Source organism: Lynx canadensis, chromosome D3, assembly GCF_007474595.2.
Source record: "Lynx canadensis isolate LIC74 chromosome D3, mLynCan4.pri.v2, whole genome shotgun sequence".
Taxonomy (NCBI): Eukaryota; Metazoa; Chordata; class Mammalia; order Carnivora; family Felidae; genus Lynx; species Lynx canadensis.
Genome location: NC_044314.2, coordinates 48,619,423 through 48,638,245, shown reverse-complemented (window position 1 = coordinate 48,638,245; position 18,823 = coordinate 48,619,423). Strand labels below are relative to the sequence as shown.

Below are 18,823 nucleotides of genomic sequence, written 5' to 3'. Positions count from 1 at the left end.
GGAAAGCATGTCTCCCTTCCATTATCTCCATGCATGTGTGTGTGTGTGTGGGGGGGCACATGTACGTATTACAGTAGTAATTAATAGCATAGCACTTTCACGTGCTTTATCTCCCCTAGTGAAATATAATGAGGCTATTGCTGTAATAATGATTCTAAACCTTATTTAAACAATCACTGCTCTCTCAGGCAGTCACTCGGGAGGCAGCACACAAGAGTGGTTCAAAGAATGGCTCTGACGTCCGAGGTGCACGTTCTCGTAGCAGGTGCATTCTGCCCCTCATGAGCCGACGCAGCTGGGGGCAGTTATGAAACCTTCCCAAGCTTAAGACCTTAGCTCTAAAATGGGATTGACTCTGGTTTTTTCTCTCAGGAGGTGGTGAGGGGCCCACAAGATAATGAACATGAAGTATGCAGGTAGCCCCTGACACACAGCATGCACTTACACATCAGCTATTAGTATTAGTCTGTGGTATAAAGCATGCGGGGGATTCCCCTTCTGGGTCTGGCACGAGAAGAGGATCAGTGGGATAAGAGATCAGTCTCGTTAAGACATATCTTCACCTCCCGTTTTGACCTGAAACACTGTCATTCTAAGCCATCACCTACTCCAGTGACTTTTCGCACCAAATGGCATCCGGTGTTTTCAAAAAATAAAATCCAGCTTTGTCTTAGCTTGAGCTCCTATAACAAAAATACCATAGACTGGGGTAGCTTAAACAACAAACATTTATTTCTCAGTTCTGGAGGCTGGGAAGTCCAAGAGCAAGGCACCGGCATATCTGGTGACTGGTGAGGGCAATCTTTTCTGGTTTGCAGAAAGCCATCTTCTCACTGTATTCTCGTGTGGCAGAGAGCAAAGAGAAGGGCAAACTCTCTTGTATTTCTTTTTCTTCTTCTTCTCATTATTTTTGAGAGAGAGAGAGAGAAAGAGGTGGGATCAGAAGAGAGAATCATAAGTAGGCTCTATGCCCAGCACAGAGCCCGACACAGGGCTTGATCTCAAAACCATGAGATCACAATCTGAGCCGAAATCAAGAGTTGGATGCTTAGCCTACTGAGTCACCCAGGTGCTCCTTGTGTTTCTTCTTATAAGGGCATTAATCCCCTCATGGGGGCTCCACCCTCATGACAAAATTACCCTCAAAGGGTCCATCTTCAAATACCATTGCATTAGGGATTAGGGTTTCAATATATGAATTTTGAGGGGACACAACAATCCAGTCCATAGCAAGCCTTAAAGAGAGAAAATGGGGGGGGGGGGCGTGCCTGGGTGACTCAGTTAGGCGTCCGACTTAGGCTCAGGTCATGATCTTGTGGTCTAGGAGTTCGAGCCCCGCATCGGGTTCTGGGCTGATAGCTCAGAGCCTGGAGCCTGTTTCAGATTCTGTGTCTCCCTCTCTCTGTCCCTCCCCCGTTCATGCTCTGTCTCTGTCTCAAAAATAAATAAACGTTAAAAAAAAATTTTTTTAAAAAGAGAGAAAATAGGTAATTTCAGATGGCCTGTTCCAGTGATGCTTTGAGTGATGTCAGTGTCCTTGGAGCAACTGAGTGGCATCTGTCCTGACTTGCCTCCAGCCACCCTTCTGCCTCCATTCTGACTGGTGCCCTTGCTGTGGTGATGACAGGTCCCCATAGAACAACCCCTGGATGTAAGCCACCTATTCTTTGTCTCTTCCCTCTTCCCCAACCTAGGACAAGGATAACTATCTATCACAGCCCTGATCATTCCTGGCGTGTATTCCAAGTAGATATCCCCTGCAAATGGCGGCAAAACTCAATCCACACATTCTTTTGGCTGGGCACTGAGCTAGGTGCTGGGGCATGGTAGTGAGTAGTAGTTACTACCAACATGGTAACTATCTTCCTGAGGCTCACAGGCTATAGGGAAGACACATAGTGAAATGGCCACATAACTTTGACAAGTCCTACAGTGGAGGCATTCATGGTGTGTTAATGAATATCTAGTTGAGAGAGTGGACCTGGTCAAGGAAATTAGGGAAGAAGTGATGCTTGACCTGAGATAGGAAAAATGAGTAGCAGTAAATTGCGCAAGATGAGAAGGAACAGATTTTCTAGGGGGAGAGCATATGCAAAGCCCTAACATCAGGTGGGAGTGTGGTGTGTAGAGAGATAGATAGAGTCAATATATTAGTCAGGGTTCTCCGGAGTAGCAGAACCAAGAACCAAGAAGAAGGATGGAAGGAAGAAAGGATGGAAGGATGGAAGGATGGAAGGATGGATGGATGGAGAGAGAGAGAGAGAGAGAGAATAGATAATAGATAATAGATGATTGATAGATAGATAGATAGATAGATAGACTTACATGACTGGAGGCTGAAAAGTCCTCAGATCTGTAGTCAGCAAGCTGGAGACCCAAGACAGCGATGGTGTATTTCCAGCCTAAGCCCAAAATACTGAAAGCCAGGAGAACCAAAGGTATAAACTCTAATCTAAAAGCCAACAGTCTCAAGACCCAAGAAGAGTGGGTTTTTCCATTTGAGTCTGAAGGCAGAAAAGACCAGGGTCCCAGCTCAGACAATTAGGCAGGAGGATTTCCCTCTTAGTCTTTTTGTTCTATTCAGGTCTTCAGGTTGATTGGATGAGACCCAGCAACATCAGAAAGGGCAACTAGCCTTAGTTACCCATTCAAATGTTGATCTCATCCAGAAACACCCTCACAGACACACCTAGAATAATGTCTGGCCAAATGTCTGGGCACCTATGGCTCTGTCAAGTTGACACATCAAATGAACCATCAGTCAGACTATGAAGGCCCCTGTTGACCACAAGGAATTTACCTTTATCCTCTAGACAATGGAACATCTTTAACATATTTAAATAGGATGATAAGATGAGCAGATTTGAGATTTAGAAACTGAATTGTGGCAGGAGTCTGGAAGCTCAACGAGGAACTAGCACGGGCAAAGGCAGACCAGTCAGGAGACTTCTGCAGTGATCAAGACATGGGGTGTCAGTGTGGGGAGTGGGTTGTGATGGAGACTGAGAGAAATGATACACTCTAGAGATATTTAGGACTTAGTATTGGATATGGGAGGGGAGGAAGAAGGAGAGGTCACGGCTGATCCCAAGTTTCTAGCCTTGACAACTACAACGAGGGCAGTGCCCATACTAGGGTATAAAGGATTGGGAGGGAAGAGGGTGAGTTCAGGCTTCCATATTGTGACAGAAGCCCTTCAGTAGGATGGAGTTCTCACCAAAATGTGGGACTACGTTTCCTCTTGTATCCGGGTGTGGCCAGGTGTACTGGTTTTCTGTGGTTGCAGTAACAAAGTGCCACAAACCGAGTGACTTAATATACCCTTATTCTCTCATAGTTCTGGAGGCTGGAAGTCTAAAATGGAGGTGGCGGCTGGGTCAGTTCTTTCCAGAGGCTCTGAAAGAGAATCTATCTGTTCCATAGCTTCTGATGGTTGCTGGCAATTCCTGGTGTCCCTTAGGTTATAAACGGATCACTTCAATCCCTGCCTCTGTCTTCACATAGCATTCTCCCCTGTGTCTCAGCGTCTTCGCCTGGTCACCTTCCCTCTGGGTATATCTGCATGCTCAACTTTCTAACATCTTGTAAGGACACCCGTCATGTGATTGGCCAATATGACCTCATCTTAACCTGATTACATCTGCAAAGGATTCTATTTCCAAATAAGGTCACATCCACAGGTACCTGTGGTTAGGACTTGAACATATCTTTTTTGGGGTGATGGTAGGCAACAATCTAACCCATAATACCACGTGACTTTTTGTTTGATTTGTTTTGTTTTTTGTTTTTTGTTTTGGGGGGGTTCTTTTGGTCAACAGAACATGAGTAGAAGTGATACCATTTCCCAGGCCAAAGCTTTTAAAACTCAGATGTGGCTTTGACACTCCCTTTTTCCCTGTTGAAGGAGTTCAGGACGTGCCAACCCAAAATGTGCCACTTTGGCAAATTAGTTATTTTGAACTGAAGGCACTTGAAAACCAGCAAATGCAGTTTGCTTTCTCTGCAGTCCCCTTACCTGCCTAAAGTCAGATCCTCCAAAACAAACTCCATTGTCATAGATTCCCCGCCTGGGGAGTTTCATCAACCCAAGAAGATTGACTCTTCTCACAGGAGAGGACTGGAAGCCAGCACCACAGCCAGACAAACTTTCTCGTACCCTGTCATACCTCCCATCTGGTCTCTCATCCTTCCTAAAAATAATTTCCTCTTTCCTGTGTTGTCTTTATCTCCCCTCCCCTTCCCCTATAAGAGAGTATTTAAGCTTTCAATTCTCACCATTTTGGGGGTATTCACTTAGTTTTATCCTGTGATATCCCCAGTAGTGTAATAGTAAAAATGAATGCATTTGTATACTTTTCTCCTATTAATCTGCCTGTCGTCAGTTTATTTCATAGACCTGGCTATTAAATCTAGGAGGGTAGATGGGGCGCCTGGGTGGCACAGTCAGTTAAGCGTCCGACTTCAGCCAGGTCACGATTTCGCGGTCCGTGAGTTCGAGCCCCGCATCAGGCTCCGGGCTGATGGCTTGGAGCCTGGAGCCTGTTTCCGATTCTGTGTCTCCCTCTCTCTCTGCCCCTCCCCCGTTCATGCTCTGTCTCTCTCTGTCCCAAAAATAAATAAACATTGAAAAAAAAATTAAAAAAAAAAAAATCTAGGAGGGTAGAGGGAATGTACTTCGTTCCTCTCCTGTACTGCCCACTGGATAAATGCAGAGGACTCTGAAGATACAGCAGGTGGCACAGAACCTGGACCTTTGAGTCACCATGTGGGAGAGATGACCAGCAGACCAGAAACTCCTGCTCTGGACCGGCATATCAGAGAGGGGTAAGCTTTTACTATGTCAAACGCCTGAAATTTGTTTTTGTTTTGTTATTGTTTTGTTTTGTTTTGTTTTGATACAGTGTTAGCTTCCACAGAGATCTTGGAGTGTAAAGGCTTGGAGACATTCAGAGGAGATGTCATCTAGACTGTTGTGTATGTGGGTCCAGAGCTCCAAAGACAGGTCAAGCTGGAGACATACGTTTACAAATGTGCCTGGAGTGCGTGAACACATGGCTTTTCCAGGGGGGCAAGCATAGAGGGAGGAGGGCAGCCCCAGGACCAGGCCTGGTGGGACGATAATGTTTAACACCTGGACAGACAGGGATGTGTCTACAAAGCAGAGAAAGAGTGGTGTGAGAGAGATAGCAGGACCCCTGGGACATGTTGGGTCGTAGGGCACCGAGGAGCAGGAGACCCAGGCCCTAGAGGCCCTGTGTGATGAGGCCTGCAAAGTATCAACCAGATTGAAAGACAGGATCGCGGCTGAGGACCAGTGCTGTTTTAGAAGGTACCTGAGGGGGGGCACCTGGGTGGCTCAGTCGACTGAGCCTCCGACTTCAGCTCAGGTCATGATCTCATGGTCCGTGAGTTCGAGCCCCACATCAGGCTCCGAGTGAGGAGGAGGCGAGAAATTGGCGTCAGCAAGCAGAGAAATTGTTTTGACGAGTTTAGTTGTGAATGTGAGGAAGGAGCTAGGGCTGAAGCTCAAAGCTGAACCAAAACCTTCCACCCCACACTCAGCCTGGACGCAGGGAAGCGAAACCACGCCTTACTGCCCAGTTGGTGTGAGGTCGCTAGTCCCGTCTTCGCTGGCATTCCTCCACTCTTTGCGACCGTCCTCCCAAGCAAACATGGTGATTGCTCACTACAGTAACTTCCCCCAGATACCCATCAACTCTTCAATGAGAAGCACATACAGTCTGTGCCTGGAGATGCTTTGAATCCCTCCCGTTGCCGCCCCCACCAATCCTGGGCTGTGGCATCAAGCTCGTTACCCAAGTCCTAGATCCCCCACCTTGAAAGACTAACCTCAAACCCAGCTTCCGAGTCCTGATGCATTCTGGGCTTGTCTTCCCTCCTCTGAAAACCAAGCTTCACTGCACTTCCCTCCTGCCCACCACACCAAGCAGCGGTCGCTTTGTCTCCTCAGTGGGAGTGTTGGCAGTACTGGGGGAGCCAGCTCCTGACAATGGGGATGAAGAAAGAGGTCAAGTTCGTTGTTTTTTATTTCTGTTTTCTTGTTGCTAAAAAAAGACTTGAGGGTGTCTACAGCCAGGTGAGAGACAGGGGTCAAATTACCAAAAGAAAGATGTGGTCAGGTTCCTGAGATGGCAGGAGGAGCTAGAATCAGAAGGAGCAGAGAAGAGGGATTAACCCTAAGTGGGAGGGGAGGTAAAAAGAAGGGAAGTGAAGTGCCCGGGCGAGCAGGTTTGCATGGATGACATGGGAAGGTGAAGATCCCACCTGACAGCTTCTATTTTCCCTTTCGGTGAGAGGCAAGGCCCACCTAAATGGGAGACAGAAGGGCAAGTAAGGGGAAAGGGGTTTGAAGAGAACGAAAGTATTTGTAACAGCCGTGGAGATCAGGAAAGTGAACCAGCCTGAGAAACTACCGTTCTCTTAAGTACAGATGTCACGGACGTCTAGAGAATGTAATGCATCCTGTTCTGTGACATCCTGAATGAAGGAATGAGGACTTCCGGGGTGACTCCATGTTCACTTGGATGATGTAAGTGCTAATAGACTTAAATGTCACTTTATTTCCTGGTCACATTCCATTTATTCCAAATCTCCTGCCACCTAAAGCCAACTGCTGTGGAAAGCCATCATAGATGAGGATAAAGATAGCAATAGTGATATTTACTGCTTACCATGTGCTGGGGACTATGCATAGTACATATATATGGTATGCATACACAGACCTATGTACATAGACGTATGGTGAATATATACATATATACACATACATATGTATATTCATATATATATATATATATATATATATATATATATGACTTTTTCCTATCTAATTATTTCAACAAACCTATGAAGGGATGATTGTCCATCTTAAAGACAGGAGGATGGGGGTCCGGCAGGGTTCCTTACTTCCTGCCCAGACTCCACAGATCTCAACACCGGTGGCAGTGGACTTGCCTGACCAAGGGAACTGGGAAAGACCACGGAGGAAAGGGAGGTAGGGAATTCTTGACAATGAAGAATCAGCTTTGCTGGTTTTTATCCTGTGAGATAAAAATAAATTCTACACTTAGGACGAGGTAGAATTTTCTGTTTGGCGCCCCTACTGTGGGCAAAGTTGATCAAAGACCCCCTGAGAGCTCCTGGGGGGGAATCATACACATGATAACAAGCTGACAGTCCTTCTGCTTCCCTGCCACTTCCCCTTCTCCTTACCCACTTCCCCTGCCCCCCCTGGGTACCCACAGTCTCTCAAGGCAGCTTCCCCACCTCGGGCGCCACCACTGCCAGCCCACTGGCCCCCAGGTGCTGTCCCCAGCTTGCCAAAGGGCCAGAGCAGTGCTAAATTCTCAAAGATAAGGGAGAGAAAAAGACCCTGCTCTCCCTCTCAGTTTCACCTTTGATCCCACTGCTCATGGGCCCCAGGGTCTTCTGGAAAATAGCTCCTTTGACTTCTGTCCAGCCTTCTCATCTCAGCCTTGGAAAACATGAGTCCCTGAGGCAGGTGTGTGTGAGGTGGGGGTGGGGAGAGAGTATGTCAGCGTGTGAAAGAGTGCGTGTGAACAAGCGCACGTGTGTGTACGTGAGTGAGCATGTGTACGGTGGGGGAAGGGGCAGCAGTGGGTGGAAACTTAGCAGTATTCTGCATTTCTTTCCTCATCTACTTACTTTACCTCATCAACTTGTGCAAACAGGCAGCCTGCAGACTTGAGGCCCCCCCAGATTGCTCTGGCCCCATAGGACCGGTCTGCTTCCAACTTACCTCAAGCCAGGGCCTCTGCTATTAAAGCAGTACTTATTTGTTAAGCTTTTGACCTAAAATTTTGTGGGGCACCTTGGGGCCACTCCAGGAGCGTGGACCTTGTCCTCTGGGGGTTGGTGAGACAAACCTGAGGCCCACAGCTCCCTCAGCATACCATGGCTTCCCCATCCGACTGGAAGGAGAGCAAACTGTTAGCTCAGAGTGTGCAGGGAGAATGAAGGGCTGGACTCACAAAGCAGAAAGGAAAATGCAGGCTGGGGTGTCCTCATGGCCCCTCCTCAGGAGCTTGGTCAGGAGGAGAGATTTGTTTTTTGAGGAGATTTGATGAGGACAGGGACACCCATACCCCATACACCTTATACCCCAAGGTCACGGTCATGCAGCCCAACTCTTGCAGGGGGTCAAAAGAGGGGGGATGGGTATTGAAGAAAGTGCATATCCCTGGTGAGCTGCTTTTCAGATGTCTAAAAACAAAACTTTTGGTTTGGATGGGGTGCCTGGCTGGCTCAGTTGGAAGAGTGTGCAACTCTTGATCTTGGGGCTGAGTTCGAGCCCCACGTTGGGTGTAGAGATTACTTAAATGAATACATAAATTAAAACTTAAAAAAAAAGAAAGAAAGTCCTTATCCCTAGTGGGCTGCTTTTCAGATATCTAAACACAAAACTTTTGGTTTTGAGAATAAAGGGCTGAGAGGACAAAAGAACCAATATATGATTCTATTTATATGAGGTACCTAGCATGGGCAAATTCATAGACACAGAAAGTAGAATAGAGGTTAGCAGTGGCCGGGTGACAGAGGAATAGGGAGTTACTGTTTAACGGGTACTGAATTTCCATCTGGGGTGATGAAAAAGTTCCAGAAATTGTGGTGATGGTTGTACAACATTGTGAACATATTTAATGCCACTGAAATATACACTGAAAATGGTTAAAATTGTAAATTTTAAGTTAGATGTATTTTACCACAGTTTTAATTAATTAATTTGTTAATTATCATTATTATTATTATTATTATTATTATTATTATTATTTTGAGAAAGAGAGAGGGAGACACAGAATATGAAGCAGGCTCCGGGCTGTCAGCACAGAGCCCAAGCAGGGCTTGAACTCATAAACCATGAGACCATGACCTGAGCCGAAGTTGCACACCTAACCGACTGAGCCACCCGGGCACCCCTACTTTACCACAATTTTTAAAAATACGAAAACAGGGGTGCCTGCGTGGCCCAAATGGTTGAATGTCCAATTCTCAGTTTTTGGCTCAGGCCACGATCTCACTGTTTGTGGGTTTAAGCCCCACGTCAGGCTCTCTGCTGCCAGCGCAGAGCCCGCTTGGGATTCTCTCTCTCCTCTTCTCTCTATACCCCTCCCCTGCTCTCTCTCTCTCAAAATAAATAAGTAAACCTAAAACAAAATGTTTAAAAAACACAAGAATAAAAATATGGCCGAGGAGACAAGAGAAGCTGTGTGAGAGAACAACAGGCCCAGGGTTGGGTGGGGCGCAGACTGGGGAAGAGAATATTCAAGAAGTGGACCCAGAGTGCAGTATGTTCTGGCTGCTGGTCTTTCAGAGTTCTTCGGCCTGCTATTAACAGCTTGGTCCCAATGTGTTCACTTCAAGTGATGGGCAGTGTAGGACTTAGTTGTTCCCCAGAGGGCACAGACCGCTAAGGTGACCCCAGCTCCAGCCAGTCCCTTCCTGCCCCGAGGCTCCGTCCTCCCTGGCCTCTTTGGTGTTGCCTGGCGACTGCAGGACTTACACGGTCAGCTCCCACCCCATTCCCCCATGCCTCCTCCTTCTGGCTGTGGTAGCCAAAGAGATAGATAGGGCTGCCCCTCCTAATGCTGTGGGAACCAGAGGATGAACTCTGCAGGACCCAAGGAGCTCAGGGCAGGGGCTTTTTCCCAAAGAACTTCTGCTCTACTTCTCTCAGCTTTTCCTTCTCTGCTGTACCTGTCATCACCTATATTGACCACAATGTTGCTGCAGATCGAACCACCCCTGATTGTGGTGGTATCAACCAACAGACATTGATTATTTCTCAGGCACCTCGGGGGCGGTTGGACAGTTCTGCTTACCTAAGCGGAGCTCAGCTGATCTCATCCAGGCTCATTTATGCACCTGCAGTCACTACGGGCAGGCTGGTCTAGGGTGACCTTGGCAGGAAGGACTTAGCCTTGTTCCACATGGTCTCTTATCTTCTGGCAGCCACGTCTGGGCTTGTTCCCATGGTGGAAGCTGTCAAAGAGAACATGGAACACTGGACAGAGTTAAACAAGTGAGGAAAACTACTCAAGATTATTGAAATAGAGATCAAGACTACTGTAATAGGGGACCGAGATTGAACTCAACTCTGAGTATGACAGAGAGCTGGGGACTTACAGCCAATGGGCAGGGTGAGGGAGTCAGTGGATGGAAAAATACCAAGAGGAACTTGGTTAGGTATGGAGGGTAGGGAGGGATGCTTGCTAAACTGGCTTGGCAGGAATCTGGCTGCACTGAAGTCAGCAGGCCAAGGAAAAGGCCTAGTAGACAGGGCTCAGAGAAGAAGCCAAGGGAGTCGGTAGAATATAAGGCTTCCTAAGGCCTTAGCTCAAAATTGGTAATGTCACTTCCATGGTGTCTAAGTGGGGCATCTGTCTGGTTGGATGGAGGGCCCCCAAATGTGGAGCGAGGATAGGGTAGAAACTGGTGGAACAGGAAGCAAAGAATTCCCCTGGGGCAGAACAAAGGCGATCAAAGTTTAATGCATATACCACAAGGAGCGGTGGGCTGGACAGCACAGAGAGGCTGTCTGTACCTTTGCACCAAGGCAGTGGCAGTGGCTGGGGCTGTTTTTAAAGGGGGAAGATGAGGAGGTATGGGAGACATATGGAATGTTCCCTTTTTTGGTAACTGTGCCCAGTTGTAAGTAGCCCATTGGTTAGTTAGGGCCTATGGAGATTCTGAGATGGGTCTCCTGATGGGCCTGTCTATTTAGCCAGGTGGTCGCCGTGGACCCTTTCTACCTTCCATCGTTCAAGTCTGTTTGCCTAAAAGAGGCCTCTACAACTTTCACTTCCTTTGTAGCCAAAACCAGTCACAAGGGTGGCCCATATCCAAGCAGAGGGGAAATGGCTCCATCACGTGACAAGTGGCTGGGGTACCAGGAACAGTGGGACAATAGGGACATCTTTGCAACTTCATGGGAAGACCGTCTTTACTCACCAAGACCCTTGGGCAGAATGTACAGCCCCCAGTGCTTCCCATATCCTGACTTAGCTAATAACCTGGCTCAGCATGGAAGGCTTACTTGCACCAGAAGGCACAGACTGGAAGGTGCCAAAATTGGAATGTAGGGACTCATGTGCTAATGAGGTTCTCAAGACCAAAAGAAGGCAAAGAGAGTAAGATGGGACCCTAATGAACACAACGTAAGTCAGAGACTTGGTCTTAGGAAAAAGTAAACTCTGGTTGTCAGAAATCAGTGGAGCCTCACATGGGGACTAGAACAAGATTTCTTTTTTTTTTTTTTTTTTATGAAATTTATTGACAAATTGGTTTCCATACAACACCCAGTGCTCATCCCAAAAGGTGCCCTCCTCAATACCCATCACCCACCCTCCCCTCCCTCCCACCCCCCATCGACCCTCAGTTTGTTCTCAGTTTTTAACAGTCTCTTATGCTTTGGCTCTCTCCCACTCTAACCTCTTTTTTTTTTTTTTCCTTCCCCTCCCCCATGGGTTCCTGTTAAGTTTCTCAGGATCCACATAAGAGTGAAACCATATGGTATCTGTCTTTCTCTGTATGGCTTATTTCACTTAGCATTACACTCTCCAGTTCCATCCACGTTGCTACAAAGGGCCATATTTCATTTTTTCTCATTGCCACATAGTATTCCATTGTGTATATAAACCACAATTTCTTTATCCATTCATCAGTTGATGGACATTTAGGCTCTTTCCATAATTTGGCTATTGTTGAGAGTGCTGCTATGAACATTGGGGTTACAAGTGCCCCTATGCATCAGTACTCCTGTATCCCTTGGATAAATTCCTAGCAGTGCTATTGCTGGGTCATAGGGTAAGTCTATTTTTAATTTTCTGAGGAACCTCCACACTGCTTTCCAGAGCGGCTGCACCAATTTGCATTCCCACCAACAGTGCAAGAGGGTTCCCGTTTCTCCACATCCTCTCCAGCATCTATAGTCTCCTGATTTATTCATTTTGGCCACTCTGACTGGTGTGAGGTGATACCTGAGTGTGGTTTTGATTTGTATTTCCCTGATAAGGAGCGACGCTGAACATCTTTTCATGTGCCTGTTGGCCATCTGGATGTCTTCTTTAGAGAAGTGTCTATTCATGTTTTCTGCCCATTTCTTCACTGGGTTATTTGTTTTTCGGGTGTGAGGTTTGGTGAGCTCTTTATAGATTTTAGATACTAGCCCTTTGTCCGATATGTCATTTGCAAATATCTTTTCCCATTCCGTTGGTTGCCTTTTAGTTTTGTTGGTTGTTTCCTTTGCTGTGCAGAAGCTTTTTATCTTCATAAGGTCCCAGTAATTCACTTTTGCTTTTAATTCCCTTGCCTTTGGGGATGTGTCAAGTAAGAGATTGCTACAGCTGAGGTCAGAGAGGTCTTTTCCTGCTTTCTCCTCTAAGGTTTTGATGGTCCTGTCTCACCTTTAGGTCCTTTATCCATTTTGAGTTTATTTTTGTAAATGGTGTGAGAAAGTGGTCTAGTTTCAACCTTCTGCATGTTGCTGTCCAGTTCTCCCAGCACCATTTGTTAAAGAGGCTGTCTTTTTTCCATTGGATGTTCTTTCCTGCTTTGTCAAAGATGAGTTGGCCATACGTTTGTGGGTCTAGTTCTGGGGTTTCTATTCTATTCCATTGGTCTGTATGTCTGTTTTTGTGCCAATACCATGCTGTCTTGATGATGACAGCTTTGTAGTAGAGGCTAAAGTCTGGGATTGTGATGCCTCCTGCTTTGGTCTTCTTCTTCAAAATTCCTTTGGCTATTCGGGGCCTTTTGTGGTTCCATATGAATTTTAGGATTGCTTGTTCTAATTTCGAGAAGAATGCTGGTGCAATTTTGATTGGGATTGCATTGAATGTGTAGATAGCTTTGGGTAGTATTGACATTTTGACAATATTTATTTTTCCAATCCATGAGCAGGGAATGTCTTTCCATTTCTTTAAGTCTTCTTCAATTACCTTCATAAGCTTTCTATAGTTTTCAGCATACAGATCCTTTACATCTTTGGTTAGATTTATTCCTAGGTATTTTATGCTTCTTGGTGCAATTGTGAATGGGATCATTTTCTTTATTTGTCTTTCTGTTGCTTCATTGTTAGTGTATAAGAATGCAACTGATTTCTGGACATTGATTTTGTATCCTGCAACTTTGCTGAATTCATGTATCAGTTCTAGCAGACTTTTGGTGGAGTCTATCGGATTTTCCATGTATAATATCATGTCATCTGCAAAAAGCGAAAGCTTGATTTCATCTTTGCCAATTTTGATGCCTTTGATTTCCTTTTGTTGTCTGATTGCTGATGCTAGAACTTCCAGCACTATGTTAAACAACAGCGGTGAGAGTGGGGATCCCTGTCGTGTTCCTGATCTCAGGGAAAAAGCTCTCAGTTTTTCCCCATTGAGGATGATGTTAGCTGTGGGCTTTTCATAAATGGCTTTTATGATCTTTAAGTATGTTCCTTCTATCCCGACTTTCTCAAGGGTTTTTATTAAGAAAGGGTGCTGGATTTTGTCAAAGGCCTTTTCTGCATCGATTGACAGGATCATATGGTTCTTCTCTTTTTTTTTGTTAATGTGATGTATCACGTTGATTGATTTGCGAATGTTGAACCAGCCCTGCGTCCCAGGAATGAATCCCACTTGATCATGGTGAATAATTCTTTTTATATGCTGTTGAATTCGATTTGCTAGTATCTTATTGAGAATTTTTGCATCCATATTCATCAGGGATATTGGCCTGTAGTTCTCTTTTTTTACTGGGTCTCTGTCTGGTTTAGGAATCAAAGTAATACTGGCTTCATAGAATGAGTCTGGAAGTTTTCCTTCCCTTTCTATTTCTTGGAATAGCTTGAGAAGGATAGGTATTATCTCTGCTTTAAATGTCTGGTAGAACTCCCCTGGGAAGCCATCTGGTCCTGGACTCTTATTTGTTGGGAGATTTTTGATAACCGATTCAATTTCTTCGCTTAGAACAAGATTTCTTATAGAAAATCATAATGCAATGCTGGCCACCATTCCTCGGGTATCCAACCCCGTTAGGTGTTTTGATAAATGCTCTACATTTAATTGTGCCTCACTTTTTAAAAACCTTTCTAAATGTTTATTTTTGAGAGAGGCAGAGAGTGAGAGGCGGAACGACAGAGAGAGAGAAGGAGACATAGAATCTGAAGCAGGCTCTAGGCTCTGAGGTGTCAGCACAGCGCCCGACGCAGGGCTCAAATCCATGAACCCTGAGATCATGACCTGAGGGGAAGTCGGATGCCCAATCAACTGAGTCATCCAGGCACCCCAATTGTGCTTCGTTTTTAAAACAGCCCTGGTATGATAGCCTCCATTTTTATTGGTAAGCAAATTAAGACTCAGAATCCAAGACCACAGAGTTGGTAAATGTAGAGGAGTTAGGATCCATTCAGGTCAACACGTTCTGAGCACCTTCTGTGGGCCGGCTCTGTGTGAGGCACTGAGGAAACAGTGATAGACATAGACCCTGTCTTCGAGGAGCTTACAATGTAGGGGGTAGGGACAAGTAGAGAGGTCATTTTTATGCTGTGAGGCAACTGTGTGTATAAACAGATCCCAGGAGAAGTATTCACTCAGGAATGTCTTATGCCCAAGTATTACTACACACTTTTCCCAGTGTGCCATACGGGCTCCTTGGAGGCCGTCTCCACTAGGGTCGCCTTTGGCTGTTAGTAACAGAGATGCGAAATAACAAAGGAGAATTTAATTATTCTCTCCCACTTAAAATGGTTGGAGGTGGGCAGCCCACGGCTGGCGTGGTGAATCCACCATCTCATCAGAAACCCAGGCTCCTTCTAGCTTCTGCCCCACTGTTCTTAGAACACAGCTTCCAACTTGAAGGTCATCTCAGGGCCCAAGACAGATGCTAGAACTCCAGCTATCATGCCCTCGATATAGAAAAGAAGCAGGAAGAAGGCAGGAGATCTACCTATCTGAAGTCTCTGAAGGAGCTGTCCCCAAGTCTCACCCACCAAGTTCTGCTTACATCTCCTTGGCCTGAACCCAGTCAGATAAGCTTCACAGGCCACACAGGAGGTGGGAGCTGCATCTGTTAGCTGTATACACAGCCTCTCAAGTAAAACTGATGGCCATTCATTAGTAATGAATTGGGTTGAATCGTGTCCCCCACATAAAGGTATGTTGGAGTCCTCACCCCCAGGACCTCAGAAGTACTGCCTGACCCGATAGTGGTGCCCATTCCTCCTCTCCCCTGTCCAACTTCACCACACACAGGAGGCCCACACCCTTTATTCCCCAAGGCACGGCCAACACCAGGATGTCCTGCAATAACAGACTTGGCTGAAGGCCTGAGGATCAAATGGGGCATCCCTGAAAGATAAACTGAGACCAGATTCCCCCCAGGGTTCTGGAAGAGCGTTGACCACACTCCCTCCCACTACCTCCCTCAAGGTGCCTGGGTCCCCTTGTTCCTACCCACCCCCTCCGTTTTTCCATGCCCCACGTTCAGGACTCCCACCCCAGGCAGAGATGTGGCTCCTACAGGAAGCAGCCTTTGGTGGAAGTATATGAACTACTTAAAAACCAGAGTCTAACACAAAAGCCCAGGTACTGCATGATCCCCGTTCACATGAAATCTCCAGAACAGACAAACCTGTAGACGTAGAAGGTGAATTGCCTGTGTCAGCAGGAGCAGGGGAGGGAGGAAAGACAATGATTGTGGGGTTTCTTCTTGGGATGATGAAAATATTCTAAAATGAGTGATGATGGTTGCAGACTTCTGCAAACGTACTAAAAGCCGCTGAATTGTATACTTTGGGTGAATTTTAGGGCATATGAATTATATCTCAGTAAAGCTGTTTTTTTTTAAAGATTTTATTTTTTAAGTAATCTCTTACACTCAACATGGGGCTCAAGCTCACGACCCCGAGATCAAGAGTCATTCATGTGTTCTACCAGCTAAGCCAACCAGGCACCCCCAAGATGCTTTATTTATTTATATATATATTTTTTTTAAGTTTATTTTATTTATTTTGAGAGAGAGAGAGAAAGAGAGAGAGGGAGAGAGGGAGAGAGGGAGAGAGGGAGAGAGGGAGGCAGGGACAGGGGCAGAGAGACAGGGAAAGAGTCCCAATTAGGTTCCACACTGTCAGTGCAGAGCCGGACATGGGGCTCGAACCCATGAACCATGAGATCATGACCTGAGCCAAAGTCAGAAGCTCAACCAGCTGGGCCCCCCAAGTGCCCCAAAGCTGTTGTGAGCGGTTTTGTTTTGTTTTGTTTTGTTTTTTAAACAAACCTCTGTCTGCAGGCCTTCTTGTAGGCCCAGGACATCTGTGAGAACAGGGAATGTGCATAGCGATCCTTGAACAACATGGGTTTGAACGCATCAGGTTCACGTATACATGGATTTTTTTTTTTCAAAAAATATACCTAAAGTACTACAAATGCATTTTCTCTTCCTTATGATCTTAATAGCATTTTCTTTTCTCTCACTTCCACTATTGTAAGAATACAGTATATAATACAGATGACATGCAAAATATGCATAATCAACTGTTTATGTTATTGGTAAGGCTTCAGGTAGGCCGACTATTAAGTTTCTGGGGAGTCAAAAGTTATATGTGGATTTTTGACTCTGCAGGAGGTCAGCACCCCTATCCCCCACATTGCTCAAGGGTCAACTGTATTTGCTCTACGTCTAGAAGCACACAGAAAGTCGCCCAGAGCTGTTCCCGCCAGAACACAGGAGATTCTGCCTCGGGGATGACCACAAGCTTCCCTCGGGGGTGGGGGGGGGGTGGTTGGCGCGGAATGGGCCCATGGCCTCGCTGGTAAGATTAGCCAGGCCTCACTTTCAGCAGTGGAGAGGCTGACTTCTTCAGGAAGGCAGGTTAGCTCTCCTGGGGAAAACGGAAGCACCGGTAACCAAGACTAGCACCCCACGGGCACGTGATATGGGTGTGATGAATGAGGGAGTGAGGAGATAATGAAGGAATGACTGACATCACCTGCCAGGGCACAGAGAGAGCCTGGACAGACCCTAAGATTCCACCTCTGCCCTACTGCCCTTTTCACCAAGCACGCAGATCCGCCGGGCCTGGGAATGGTGCCTGGATTAAGTCTCCACATTCCCAAAGCTCCACTGCTCTCGCTGAGGCTCCCTCAGAGGGACACTGTGAAGACAAATGGGCACAAAGGCCTTGCCTTGCCAGCCCCGTAGGCCTTTTCACACCGCAGGCAGGAAGTAAATGACTCAAAAGTTCCTGTTGGCTCAGGCAGTTGTCGAAATGGGATTCCACTCTCAGCTGCCAAAGGAGGGGAGCTGAGGGGGTGAGGGGGCTTGGTTCATTCAGACCCCTCCCCAGTGAATCCTGGATGGAACCACACAAAGCTTTATACGCCACTGTTCGTTTTACTAAGGCCGTGCAGCTGCTTGTCACGCCCCCAAAAATCAGCTCACAGCAGGAGCAAAGAATCCCTCATTTCACCGGGAGCTCAGGGTGTCTGCTGCCTCAGAAAGGTTCCAGGACAGAGGGAGCCTTGTGCAGACTCCAGAATGGGCTCGGCCTTCCTTGGTGGTTTGCTGCCTGGTTCAGAGGACCCAGGAGCTGCCCTGCAGGTGACTTGCCTAGGGCCTGGCCTGGTGGTGAGCAGCACTGCCCTGGGCCCTGCAGGAGGGCCGCCACTGGGGGGCTTGGCTCCTCTGGGTGGCTCAGAACGTGGTGATCTGGGGAGGGAGGGTGAGGTGGGTGGGCAATGCCCTGGACAGCCCATACCATGGGGAGGGGCCGGGGAGACAGGTAGTGAAAACAAGTCTGGAGTCTTGGCTGAGGAGCAGGGAGACTGGGGAGGTTTCCTGCCCTGTCAGGGTCTCCAAGGCCTCATCTCGAAGTTGGACCTTCAGGGTTGTAAACAGTCCATGACCTCACACCTTGGGAGCCCCTGCACCCCGTATGGAACATCATGGGCACTCCTAAACGTAGGCTTTCTCGTCCCAGCATTCAAATCCCACCCGGGGGCGACCTGACCTCCCTCCGGGCCTCCCCGCCTCTCACAGGCTTCTGCCTCTCACAAGCTTCAGGAGGGCTTGTCTTGTTCATGGTTATACCCACAGAGCCCAAACAGAGCCTGACATGTAGCAGACTCTCGATGTGTTTTGAATGAACGAATGAGTAAAGGAGGTACTTACCGCAAAGTACAGATCTGCTCTGTAATGGGGCTCTAGGCTGCCCGGGGCAGTCAGCTGGGGCCCCCCCGCTCCGCTCTGCAGGGCAGCTCTGGGGCTAGAGGTCAGCAGAAGCAGGGACGACTTCTGGAGCAAGACTTTGTTCCGGGGAGGGGCTCAGGGAGCTCAGAGTGGATCCACCTAAGAGGCCCAGAATCCCAGGACCTCTGCTCTGGCATCTATTGCTGTGGGACAGATTTCCCTAAAACTCGGTGGCTTAAAACAATTTTACCGTATCTCATAATTTTGTGGTCAGGAATTCATGCAGGTGCGGCTGGGCTGGGTGATTCTTCTGCCCCACGTGGCATCAACTAAGGTCACTTGATGGCAGTCAGCTGGCAGATGGGCTGGTCCAGAGGGTCCAAGACAGCTTCCCTCACAGTCTGGTGGCCTAGTGGGAGGTCTAGAAGGACATGCTCAGCAGGGACTGTCTATTGGAGCGCCTGCACCTGGTGTCTGCAGCACAGAAGCCTCAGGGTGCTCAGACTTCCGCATGTCAGCTCGGGGTTCCCAGAGGCTATTCTAGAAGACTAAGGCTGCAAGGCTGCTTTCAATCTGGCCTTGGAAGTCACGTAGCATCACTTCCACCATGTCCTAC

General features: G+C 47.3%; 1 long non-coding RNA gene across 1 annotated transcript; it reads right to left on the bottom strand.

Annotated features, from left to right (window-relative positions):
- Window positions 1-741: 741 nt before the first annotated feature.
- Window positions 742-11,249, bottom strand: LOC115528480. The gene is made up of 3 exons (XR_004344288.1): window positions 9,861-11,249; window positions 5,851-6,004; window positions 742-897 (listed from the first exon to the last, which is right to left on the bottom strand). It is a non-coding gene; the product is annotated as an uncharacterized LOC115528480 (long non-coding RNA).
- Between the last annotated feature and the right edge of the window lie 7,574 nt (window positions 11,250-18,823).